Raw genomic sequence first — 13,908 nt, 5'->3', positions numbered from 1 at the left:
AATGGGTTAAGCTCGCAACGCTGCGCGAGGGTATACTTTCTAGCTATAACAGGGGTGCCACAGATCACACATGGGTTAAGCTCGCAACGCTGCGCGAGGGTCTACTTTCCAGCTATAACAGGGGTGCCACAGATCACACATGAGTTAAGCTCGCAGCGCTGGTGAGGGTCTACTTTCTAGCTATAACAGCGGTGCCACAGATCACACACGGGTTAAGCTCGCAGCGCTGCACGAGGGTCTACTTTCCAGCTATAACAGGGGTGCCACAGATCACAAATGGGTTAAGCTAGCAATGCTGCGCAAGGGTCTACTTTCCAGCTATAACAGGGGTGCCACAGATCACACACGGGTTAAGCTCACAGCGCTGCGCGAGGGTCTACTTTCCAGCTACAACAGGGGTGCCACAGATCATAAATGGGTTTAGCTCGCAACGCTGCGCGAGGGTATACTTCCAGCTATAACAGGGGTGCCACAGATCACACATGAGATAAGCTCGCAGCGCTGGCGAGGGTCTACTTTCCAGCTATAACAGGGGTGCCACAGATCACACACGGGTTAAGCTCGCAGCGCTGCACGAGGGTCTACTTTCCAGCTATAACCGGGGTGTCACAGATCACAAATGGGTTAAGCTTGCAACGCTGCGCGAGGGTCTACTTTCCAGCTATGACAGGGGTGCCACAGATCACACACGGGTTAAGCTCGCAGCGCTGCACAAGGGTCTACTTTCCAGCTATAACGGGGGTGCCACAGATCACAAATGGGTTAAGGTTGCAGCTCTGCGCGAGGGTCTACTTTCCAGCTATAACAGGGGTGCCACAGATCACGCATGAGTTAAGCTTGCGGCGCTGCACGAGGGTCTACTTTCCAGCTATAATAGGGGAGCCACAGATCACACATGAGTTAAGCTCGCAGCGCTGTGCAAGGGTGTTCTTTCCAGCTACAACAGGGGTGCACAGATCACACATGGGTTAAGCTCGCAACGCTGCGCGAGGGTCTACTTTCCAGCTATAACGGGGGAGCCACAGATCACAAATGGGTTAAGCTCGCAACACTGCGCGAGGGTATACTTTCCAGCTATAACAGGGGTGCCACAGATCACACATGGGTTAAGCTCGCAACGCTGCGCGAGGGTCTACTTTCTAGCTATAACAGGGGTGCCACAGATCACAAATGGGTTAAGCTCGCAACACTGCGCGAGGGTATACTTTCCAGCTATAACAGGGGTGCCACAGATCACACATGAGTTAAGCTCGCAGCGCTGGCGAGGGTCTACTTTCTAGCTATAACGGCGGTGCCACAGATCACACACGGGTTAAGCTCGCAGCACTGCACGAGGGTCTACTTTCCAGCTATAACAGGGGTGCCCCAGATCACAAATAGGTTAAGCTAGCAACGCTGCGCGAGGGTCTACTTTCCAGCTATAACAGAGGTGCCACAGATCACACACGGGTTAAGCTCGCAGCGCTGCGCGAGGGTCTACATTCCAGCTACAACAGGGGTGCCACAGATCATAAATGGGTTAAGCTCGCAACGCTGCGCGAGGGTATACTTCCAGCTATAACAGGGGTGCCACAGATCACACATGAGATAAGCTTGGAGCACTGGCAAGGGTCTACTTTCCAGCTATAACAGCGGTGCCACAGATCACACACGGGTTAAGCTCGCAGCGCTGCACGAGGGTCTACTTTCCAGCTATAACAGGGGTGCCACAGATCACAAATGGGTTAAGCTCGCAACGTTGCGCGAGGGTCTACTTTCCAGCTATAACAGGGGTGCCACAGATCACACACGAGTTAGGCTCGCAGCGCTGCGCGAGGGTCTACTTTCCAGCTACAACAGGGTTGCCACAGATCACACACGAGTTAAGCTCGCAGCGCTGCGCGAGGATCCACTTTCCAGCTATAAAAGGGGGCACAGATCACACACGAGTTAAGCTCACAGAGCTGCGCAAGGGTCTCCTTTCCAGCTATAACCGGGGGCAGAGATCACACACGAGTTAAGCTTGCAGCGCAGCGCGAGGGTCTTCTTTCCAGCTATAACAGGGGTGCACAGATCACACATGGGTTAAGCTCGCAACGCTGCGCAAGGGTCTACTTTCCAGCTATAACAGGGGTGCCACAGATCACAAATGGGTTAAGCTCGCAACACTGCGCAAGGGTATACTTTCCAGCTATAACAGGGGTGCCACAGATCACACATGGGTTAAGCTTGCAACGCTGCGCGAGGGTCTACTTTCCAGCTATAACAGGGGTGCCACAGATCACACATGAGTTAATCTCGCAGCACTGGCGAAGGTCTACTTTCTAGCTATAACAGGGGTGCCACAGATCACACATGAGTTAAGCTTGCAGCGCTGCGCGAGGGTCTACTTTCCAGCTACAACAGGGGTGCCACAGATCACACACGAGTTAAGCTTGCAGCGCTGCGTGAGGGTCTACTTTCCAGCTGCAACAGGGGTGCAACAGATCACACACGAGTTAAGCTCGCAGCGCTGCGCGAGGGTTTCCTTTCCAGCTATAACAGGGGGCACAGATCACACACAAGTTAAGCTTGCAGCGCAAGGGTCTCCTTTCCAGCTATAACAGGGGGCACAGATCACACACGAGTTAAGCTTGCAGCGCTGCGTGAGGGTCTACTTTCCAGCTACAATGGGGGTGCCACAGATCACACACAAGTTAAGCTTGCAGCACTGCGCGAGGATCTACTTTCCAGCTATAACAGGGGTGCACAGATCACACATGAGTTAAGCTCACAGAGCTGCGCAAGGGTCTCCTTTCCAGCTATAACAGGGGTGCCCCAGATCACACACAAGTTAAGCTCGCAGCGCTGCACGAGGCTCTACTTTCCAGCTATAACAGGGGTACAGAGATCACACATGAGTTAAGCTTGCAGCGCTGCCCAAGGGTCTACTTTCCAGCTACAAAGGGGTGCCACAGACCACACATGAGTTAAGCTTGCAGCGCTGCGCGAGGGTCTAATTTCCAGCTACAACGGGGGTGCCACAGACCACACATGGGTTAAGCTCGCAACGCTGCGCGAGGGTATACTTTCCAGCTATAACAGGGGTGCCACAGATCACACATGAGTTAAGCTTGCGGCGCAGCACGAGGGTCTACTTTCCAGCTATAACAGGGGTGCCACAGATCACAAATGGGTTAAGCTCGCAATGCTGCGCGAGGGTCTACTTTCCAGCTATAACAGGGGTGCACAGATCACACATGGGTTAAGCTTGCAGCGCTGCGCGAGGGTCTACTTTCCAGCTATAACAGGGGTGCCACAGATCACACATGAGTTAAGCTTGTGGCGCTGCACGAGGGTCTACTTTCCAGCTATAACAGGGGTGCCACAGATCACACATGAGTTAAGCTTGCAGCGCTGCGCAAGGGTCTTCTTTCCAGCTATAACAGGGGTGCACAGATCACACATGGGTTAAGCTCGCAACGCTGCGCGAGGGTCTACTTTCCAGCTATAACAGGAGAGCCACAGATCACAAATGGGTTAAGCTCGCAACGCTGCGCGAGGGTATACTTGCCAGCTATAACAGGGGTGCCACAGATCACACATGGGTTAAGCTCGCAACGCTGCGCAAGGGTCTACTTTTCAGCTATAACGGGGGAGCCACAGATCACACATGAGTTAAGCTCGCAGCGCTGGCCAGGGTCTACTTTCCAGCTATAACAGCGGTGCCACACATCACACACGGATTAAGCTCGCAGCGCTGCAGAAGGGTCTACTTTCCAGCTACAACAGGGGTGCCACAGATCATAAATGGGTTAAGCTCGCAACGCTGCACGAGGGTATACCTTCCAGCTATAACAGGGGTGCCACAGATCACACATGAGTTAAGCTCGCAGCGCTGGCGAGGGTCTACTTTCCAGCTATAACAGGGGTGCCAAAGATCACACACGGGTTAAGCTCGCAGCGCTGCACGAGGGTCTACTTTCCAGCTATAACAGGGGTGCCACAGATCACACACGAGTTAGGCTCGCAGCGCTGCGCGAGGGTCTACTTTCCAGCTATAACAGGGGTGCCACAGATCACACACGAGTTAAGCTCGCAGCGCTGCGCGAGGGTCTACTTTCCAGCTATAAAAGTGGGCACAGATCACACACGAGTTAAGCTCACAGAGCTGAGCAAGGGTCTCCTTTCCAGCTATAACAGGGGGCACAGATCACACACGAGTTAAGCTTGCAGCGCTGCGCGAGGGTCTTCTTTCCAGCTATAACAGGGGAGCCACAGATCACAAATGGGTTAAGCTCGCAACGCTGCGCGAGGGTATACTTTCCATCTATAACAGGGGTGCCACAGATCACAAATGGGTTAAGCTCGCAACGCTGTGCGAGGGTCTACTTTCCAGCTATAACAGGGGTGCCACAGATCACACATGAGTTAAGCTCGCCGCGCTGGCGAGGGTCTACTTTCCAGCTATAACAGGGGTGCCACAGATCATACACAGGTTAAGCTCGCAGCGCTGCACGAGGGTCTACTTTCCAGCTATAACAGGGGTGCCACAGATCACAAATGGGTTAAGCTAGCAACGCTGCGCGAGGGTCTACTTTCCAGCTATAACAGGGATGCCACAGATCACACACGGGTTAAGCTTGCAGCGCTGCGCGAGGGTCTACTTTCCAGCTACAACAGGGGTGCCACAGATCATAAATGGGTTAAGCTCGCAACGCTGTGAGAGGTTATACTTTCCAGCTATAACAGGGGTGCCACAGATCACACATGAGTTAAGCTCGCAGCGCTGGCGAGGGTCTACATTCCAGCTATAACAGGGGTGCCACAGATCACACATGGGTTAAGCTCGCAGCGCTGCACGAGGGTCTACTTTCCAGCTATAACAGGGGTGCCACAGATCACAAATGGGTTAAGCTAGCAACTCTGCGCGAGGGTCTACTTTCCAGCTATAACAGGGGTGCCTCAGATCACACACAGGTTAAGCTCGCAGCGCTGCGCGAGGGTCTACTTTCCAGCTACAACAGGGGTGCCACAGATCATAAATGGGTTAAGCTCGCAACGCTGTGAGAGGGTATACTTTCCAGCTATAACAGAGGTGCCACAGATCACACACGGGTTAAGCTCGCAGCGCTGGCGAGGGTCTACTTTCCAGCTATAACAGGGGTGCCACAGATCACAAATTGGTTAAGCTTGCACCGCTGCGCGTGGTTCTACTTTCCAGCTATAACAGGGGTGCCACAGATCACACACGAGTTAAGCTCGCAGCGCTGCGCGAGGGTCTACTTTCCAGCTATAAAAGGGGGCACAGATCACACATGAGTTAAGCTCACAGAGCTGCGCAAGGGTCTCCTTTCCAGCTATAACAGGGGGCACAGATCACACACGAGTTAAGCTTGCAGCGCTGCGCGAGGGTCTACTTTCCAGCTACAACGGGGGTGCCACAGATCACACACGAGTTAAGCTTGCAGCACTGCGCGAGGATCTACTTTCCAGCTATTACAGGGGTGCACAGATCACACATGAGTTAAGCTCACAGAGCTGCGCAAGGGTCTCCATTCCAGCTATAACAGGGGTGCCACAGATCACACACAAGTTGAGCTCGCAACACTGCGCGAGGGTATACTTTCCAGCTAAAACAGGGGTGCCACAGATCACACATGGGTTAAGCTTGCAACGCTGCACGAGGGTCTACTTTCCAGCTACAACGGGGGCGCCACAGACCACACATGGGTTAAGCTCGCAACGCTGCGCGAGGGTCTACTTTCCAGCTATAACAGGGGTGCCACAGATCACACATGAGTTAAGCTTGCGGCGCTGCACGAGGGTCTACTTTCCAGCTATAACAGGGGTGCCACAGATCACAAATGGGTTAAGCTCGCAACGCTGCGCGAAGGTCTACTTTCCAGCTATAACAGGGGTGCACAGATCACACATGGGTTAAGCTTACAGCGCTGCGCGAGGGTCTACTTTCCAGCTATAACAGGGGTGCCACAGATCACACATGAGTTAAGCTTGCGGCGCTGCACGAGGGTCTACTTTCCAGCTATAACAGGGGTGCAACAGATCACACATGAGTTAGGCTCGCAGCACTGCGCAAGGGTCTTCTTTCCAGCTATAACAGGGGTGCACAGACCACACATGGGTTAAGCTCGCAACGTTGCGCGAGGGTCTACTTTCCAGCTACAATGGGGGTGCCACAGACCACACATGAGTTAAGCTTGCAGCGCTGCGCGAGGGTCTACTTTGCAGCTATAACAAGGGTGCCACGGATCACACATGAGTTAAGCTCGCAGCGCTGGCAAGGGTCTCCTTTCCAGCTATAACAGGGGTGCCACAGATCACACACGAGTTAAGCTTGCAGCGCTGCGCGAGGGTCTACTTTCCAGCTATAAAAGCGGTGCCACAGATCACACACGGGTTAAGCTCGCAGCGCTGCGCGAGGGTCTCCTTTCCAGCTAAAACAAGGGTGCCACAGATCACACATGAGTTAAGCTCGCAGCGCTAGCAAGGGTCTCCTTTCCAGCTATAACAGGGGTGCACAGATCACACATGAGTTAAGCTCACAGCGCTGCGCGAGGGTCTACTTTCCAGCTACAATGGGGGTGCCACAGACCACACATGAGTTAAGCTTGCAGCGCTGCGCGAGGGTCTACTTTCCAGCTACAACGGGGGTGCCACAGACCACACATAGGTTAAGCTCACAGAGCTGCACGAGCTCATTCCTACAGACGGGGAGGGTATATGCAGGGAGAAAAAAAGAGAACCCACAGGGCACTGACAGATATGGTGACAAATAATTCTCTAGTTTACCCATGGGTTAAGTTGAACCCAGGAATAGATGGTAGCACATTCTACTCGGCCCCTCATAAGCTACTTGTTAGGCTGGATTACTTTCTGATATCAACCCCCTTGTTGGCAGAGGCACAAATAGAAAAACAGCCTCGAATTGTTTCGGACCATAGCCCAATGATCTTAAACATTAGAATGGGCCAGGCACGACGAAAGGACACACAGTGGACATTCGATAGAGCCCTCTTGAAGGATGAAGCATACAGGGATTATATGATAGAATGGATTAGGGCTTTTTAGGATATCAATAAAGGTACGGCTCCCTCTGGAGTGGTATGGGATGCTTTTAAGGCCGGGGTAAGGGGTGAGACAATGAGCTATGTGTTTTCTGCCCAGAAAAGGACACGACTTAAAATTAAGGAAGTTTATCAAAAGTTGATAAGAATTGAGGAGGAACTGGCCCAGGATTTGCGAGATAAGGCACCAATCGAAGAGCATCTGCTTAAAATTGTGGCTCTTAGGGCAGAAGCTGCAGAAAGTATTTCAAAAAAAGCAGCAGAGAACTATTTAACTAAGAGGGAAGCTGCTTACGAGTAAAGTGAGAAGGTGGGCCACTTATTAGCAGTGCGTACCAGACAGAGGCTAGCAGCATCAGACATTGTGGAGATTATGGATGGAAACGGGGTCATGGTCACTGAAACAACTAAAGTAAGGGAAGTGTTCAGGCAGTTTTACGAAGAGCTATATACCGGGGGCAGGACAGGAACTTTAAGTGAGATTGAAAGTTATCTCAGGGATATTACCCCTCCGGTTATATCTATGGAAGAAAAGGTTAGGTTGGACTCCCCCTTTAGCCTGGAGGAATTTCTTATGGCATTAAGCATGTTACCATCAGGTAAAGCAGCCGGCCCAGACCAACTCCCGGTGGAGTTTTACAAAGTGTTTCATCAAGTTATGGGAGTTGATATGTTTAATGTCATGTTGAAGGCGCAGAAGGGGGACATGATACCTGATTCATGGGGGGAAGCGGATATCATTGTCATCTTAAAAAAAGGCAAAAATTCGACACTCCCAGGGTCATAAAGGCCTATTACACTGATGAACGCAGATACCAAAGTGTACTCCAAGATATTAGCAAGAAGGCTGGCAGAGGTGATAGAGGGGTTAGTAAGCCACACTCAGCATGGGTTTATTCCAGGCAAAAGCACTACACAACACATTAGGCAGGTGGTCACACCCTTTGATGCGGCGGGTGTCCTGGGGGACCCTATCGCGGCACTCTTTTTGGATGCCGAGAAGGCGTTCGATAGGGTCTCCTGGGAATACCTGTGGCAAACGTTAAAGTGGAATGGAATGGGGAATAGCTTTATAACCGCGATGCAGACTCTGTACAAGAATCCGTCAGGAAGGATCAGAGTTACCAGAGGACAATCATCGGCAGTTAGGATTGGGAGAGGGACTAGACAAGGCTGCCCATCTTCCCCACTGCTCTTCGATCTTTATCTGGACCAATTGATAAGGAAATTGGAGGGCAACGCAAAGGATTCCACCAATAAGGCTGAATGGGTGTGAAGTAAAGACGCTGGCCTACGCTGACGACGTGGCCATCTTGACACCCAATCCCAGCATGGCCATAGGGGAAATTGAGTCCGAAGCACAAAGTTTTGGGCAAATATCGGGGTACAGTTTAATTAGTTCAAAAACTCAAATAGTGTGTAACCATCATATTGTTTTTAATGATCAAAGAGTTGTGGACTAGGCGGTATATTTGGGGGTTGCAATCACAGCTGATTTACACTCACTGGTACAGAATAATCTCACGCCCCTGATGCTAAAGGTCAAGACGGATCTAGATCGAATGAATAACTTGCATCTGTCATTAGTGGGCTGCACCAATGTCATAGATGTTAATATTGCTAAAATTTTTGTATTTCTATAGGGCAATACCGTTATTTTTTGAGGCGAAATGGTTTAAAGATTTGGAAAGCATTCTGAATAGATTTATTTGGGCTCATGGCAAGACTCGTAGGGCGTATCGTTTTATGTCACTGCCTAGAGAAAGAGGAGGTTGGGGGGCGCCTGACTTCAGATTATATTACTGGGCATCTGCACTGCAATATATGCGGGGACTGATTGGAGGGGGTGGTTTGGACGTAAGAACAACAAATGATTCATCTAGGATATATTCTGTAGTGATGGGACCGGAGGTTGAGAATTCTTTTCTTAAATGTATCGATTTCGCATATTATAAAAGAACCAGATTCAAGACAGTCCAAGCCGCAATTAAGATTTGGAATGCTGTGATGAAGAAAATTGGCCTGGGCCGGTACAATTGGTATACCAGGTTGTTTAAAAATGTCTCCTTTCCAATGCAGATATTTGGGGATACTACAATGGCGGGTTGGACGGAAAAGGGGATCGTTCAGATTGGGGATGTGAGGAGTACGGAGGGGGTGTTCAATTTACAGATTTAATGAGCAGATTTGGATTAGACAGGAGGGATATTTTTAAATTTCTGCAGTTAAGAAGTTTTCTCGGAAATAAGCAGGGTGGGCTTGTGGGGTTCGGTAAGGTAGAAATATTGGAGAAAATAAGGTTGGGGGGGACTGCTCTATTCGGAGCTTCTACGCAAGCCTGATAGCAGTAAAACCGGATGACATGGATAAGTATAGTGTTAAGTGGGCGGACAAGTTGGAAGGCGAGGGTAGTTGGTTTCAAGAGTCATTGGACCTAGGTCGCACGCTACTCTGCTCAGCGCCGCTGCAGTCGCAGCAGTATAAAACCCTCTACTCGCTGTACTTTACTCCAGCAAAGATAGCAAAATGGGGGGGCAGCGTAGGTACTACATGCCCAAGATGTAGTTCCCCCGATGCAGACTTAGTACATGTATTTGCTACATGCCCGCAATTACATACAGTGATAAAAGAGATAGAGAAGTTTCTTGATGCCTCCCTGGATATCCAGATCACCCTAAAACCGGCAGAAATATTGTTAGGGATAGTTACAGATAGTAATATTACTCAGAGGGAGTTTATTTTTGTCGCTACGGCAGTTTATAGGCTCTGCATAGCCAGGGCCTGGCTTGATAAAAAACCCAAAGCAATGCAAGTCTGGCAGTCTAACCTTTTGTCAACTTACAATCTGGAAAAAAATTATATATGCTCGGAAAGGTAGAAAAGGGAGGAGCTTGGGGTTAAGGATATGGGACCCTATTATAAGATGGAGGGAGGGCCTGGGGTTGATCGATTAGGTTAGGAGAGTTTCGGATGAATTTGCTGCATGTATTGTAGAAATTTGAGAGGATATCAGCATACCGAACTCAGTAGGATGTTTTGATGAATTGTGTTTATGACGGAAATGATTTGATAAGTAATGTGCTGTAAGAAATTAATTGTACTATTGGAGAATGTGTGTTGCAATGTGCTAACTGTGCAATGGTGAAAATAAAAATATATTTAAAAAAGAAAAGAGCTGCCGAGGGTCTACTTTCCAGCTATAACAAGGGTGCCACAGATCACACATGAGTTAAGCTCGCAGCGCTGGCAAGGGTCTCCTTTCCAGCTATAACAGGGGTGCACAGATCACACATGAATTAAGCTTGCAGCGCTGCCGAGGGTCTACTTTCCAACTATAACAGGGGTGCCACAGATCACACACGGGTTAAGCCTGCAGCGCTGCGCGAGGGTCTCCTTTCCAGCTATAACAGGGGTGCCACAGATCACACACGAGTTAAGCTTGCAGCGCTGCGTGAGGGTCTACTTTCCAGCTACAACGGGGGTGCTACAGATCACACATGAGTTAAGCTCGCGGCGCTGGCAAGGGTCTCCTTTCCAGCTATAACAGGGGTGCACAGATCACACATGAGTTAAGCTTGCAGCGCTGCCGAGGGTCTACTTTCCAGATATAACAGGGGTGCCACAGATCACACACCGGTTAAGCTCGCAGCGCTGCGCGAGGGTCTCCTTTCCAGCTATAACAGGGGTGCCACAGATCACACACGAGTTAAGCTCGCAGCGCTGCGCGAGGGTCTACTTTACAGCTACAACGGGGGTGCCACAGACCACACATGAGTTAAGCTTGCAGCGCTGCGCAAGAGTCTACTTTCCAGCTACAACGGGGGTGCCACAGACCACACATGGGTTAAGCTCACAGCGCTGCATGAGGGTCTACTTTCCAGCTATAACAGGGGTGCCACAGATCACACACGAGTTAAGCTTGCAGCGCTGCGCGAGGGTCTACTTTCCAGCTATAACAGGGGTGCCACAGATCCCACACGAGTTAAGCTCGCAGCGCTGGCAAGGGTCTCCTGTCCAGCTATAACAGGGGTGCACAGATCACACATGAGTTAAGCTTGCAGCGAAGCGCGAGGGTCTCCTTTCCAGCTATAACAGGGGTGCCACAGATCACACACGAGTTAAGCTCGCAGCGCTGCACGAGGTTCTACTTTCCAACTATAACAGGGGTGCCACAGATCACACACGAGTTAAGCTCGCAGCGCTGCACGAGGGTCTACTTTCCAGCTATAACAGGGGTGCAGAGATCACACACGAGTTAAGCTTGCAGCGCTGCGCGAGGGTCTCCTTTCCAGCTATAACAGGGGTGCACAGATCACTCACGAGTTAAGCTCACAGAGCTGCGTGAGGGTCTACTTTCTAGCTACAAAAGGGGTGCACAGATCACACATGAGTTAAGCTTGCAGCGCTGCTGAGGGTCTACTTTCCAGCTTTAACAGGGGTGCCACAGATCACACACGGGTTAAGCTCGCAGCGCTGCACGAGGGTCTCCTTTCCAGCTATAATAGGGGTGCCACAGATCACACACGAGTTAAGCTTGCAGCGCTGCTCGAGGGTCTACTTTCCAGCTACAACGGGGGTGCCACAGACCACACATGAGTTAAGCTTGCAGCGCTGCGCGAGGGTCTACTTTCCAGCTACAACGGGGTGCCACAGACCACACATGGGTTAAGCTCACAGCGCTGCACGAGGGTCTACTTTCCAGCTATAACAAGGGTGCCACAGATCACACATGAGTTAAGCTCGCAGCGCTGGCAAGGGTCTCCTTTCCAGCTATAACAGGGGTGCACAGATCACACATGAGTTAAGCTTGCAGCGCTGCCGAGGGTCGACTCTCCAGCTATAACAGGGGTGCCACAGATCACACACGAGTTAAGCTTGCAGCGCTGCCGAGGGTCTACTTTCCAGCTACAACGGGGGTGCCACAGATCACACATGAGTTAAGCTCGCAGCGCTGGCAAGGGTCTCCTTTCCAGCTATAACAGGGGTGCACAGATCACACATGAGTTAAGCTTGCAGCGCTGCCGAGGGTCTACTCTCCAGCTATAACAGGGGTGCCACAGATCACACACGAGTTAAGCTTGCAGCGCTGCCGAGGGTCTACTCTCCAGCTATAACAGGGGTGCCACAGATCACACTTCGGTTAAGCTTGCAGCGCTGGCGAGGGTCTACTTTCCAGCTACAACGGGGGTGCCACAGATCACACACGAGTTAAGCTCGCAGCACTGCGCGAGGGTCTACTTTCCAGCGACAACGGGGGTGCACAGATCACACACGGGTTAAGCTTGCAGCGCTGCCGAGGGTCTACTCTCCAGCTATAACAGGGGTGCCACAGCCCACACATGGGTTAAGCTCGCAGCACTGCGCGAGGGTCTACTTTCCATCTACAACGGGGGTGCCATAGACCACACATGGGTTAAGCTCGCAGCACTGCGCGAGGGTCTACTTTCCAGCGACAACGGGGGTGCCACAGATCACACACGGGTTAAGCTCGCAGAGCTGCTTGGGGAGTCCCTCTTCCAGCACTAGAAGGGATGCTCCAGATCTCACGATGTACATTCGCACAGCTGCGGGGTTGAGTCCATTTCTCGGATACGCCCGGGAGCCACCGGTCTCATGGGTGGTAAGCCCACACAGCTGCATGGGGATCCCAGGTCCAAAAATAGCAAGGCCCACCCACAGAGCTCTTTGGGGTTTCCCTAGACTGCAGGGCCGGGCAGTGGGTCGACCCCAGACTGAGGGGGGCTGGCAGAACTGTCGATGGCCCCAGCCCACCAACAGCAGGGGGCGTAGGTCAGGATTGAGCGGCCCCTGATCCTTTTACAGCGAGGACAGGTCACCCCCATGTGTGACCCTGGCCTGAAATACCAGGGCTGGAGTGTTGTGTTTTCATGCTAAGAAGTGACTGCAAATAGCAAGCTACAGACACCGACTGGCCCGAACGGAAGTCAGTGCCTGTCGCGACAGGTCGGGGTCAGAGCTCCTTGCATCGTGACAGCAGCTTACTTTGACCAGTCCTGCCAGGGTTCCTAAATTGTACTCCCATCCTTCAACATGGCAGGTAGCCACAGGTTCGGCTCAACCTGTCATGTTGAAGGATTGGAGTACAAATTTTACGAAAATTGGAATTAAGATCAAGAAATTCATCTGAGAAGGCTTCTATTGGGACTTATTGTGACATTAATTCTACGACTGCTGCTCACGACTTTGAAATTGTTTTTGTACTATATGAGGGTGGACGAAGTCTGCACTCATTTAACAACGAGGGGCGGTCGTTGTTCCAATTCCTTGGCGCACTATCGTAGCTTCAACAAATAGAATGTCTTTTGCTCGCTTACGGTTCCATCTCCGTGCGCAGCCTCACACCCCTACTGCCCTTTGTCTTTCACAGTCCTGCCAGGGTGTTACAAGCCTGGGCCTGTCACTCTAGCACATCAAGACACACAGAAGGATTGTGTCCGTCTCACTGCTCAGGGACAGCAGCTTCTGCTCGTAAAGTGATGACAGTGAAAGGCGCTGGAAAAAGAGCAAAGTCTCAGCGCCACCTTATCACTAGTGAGGAGAGAGCTTCACTTTCAGGCCATGAGGCTGAGTCTGAGCCAGAGGTAACAATACGGGTGAGTATAACTCGCACACTTCCCTGTTGCGAAATCACACGGAATTACCTAGGAATTTCGCGAGATTACGCAGAGTTGCATGAGAAGAGCGACTCTGCATTTAGAGCTATTTCTTAGCGCAAAAATGCCCCCTCGTGTCCAAAATGGATTTGAAGATGCATTTTGTGCTAAGAAATAAATCTAAATGCAACAGAACACGAATAGAATGTGCTACTGGAGTAAGATTAGCCCCCAATTTAGACTTGGCA

The sequence above is a fragment of the Lissotriton vulgaris genome, chromosome 12 (assembly GCF_964263255.1).
Source record: "Lissotriton vulgaris chromosome 12, aLisVul1.2, whole genome shotgun sequence".
Lineage (NCBI taxonomy): Eukaryota > Metazoa > Chordata > Amphibia > Caudata > Salamandridae > Lissotriton > Lissotriton vulgaris.
The sequence above is the reverse complement of the archived record's forward strand: the minus strand, read 5'-3'. Positions refer to the sequence as shown.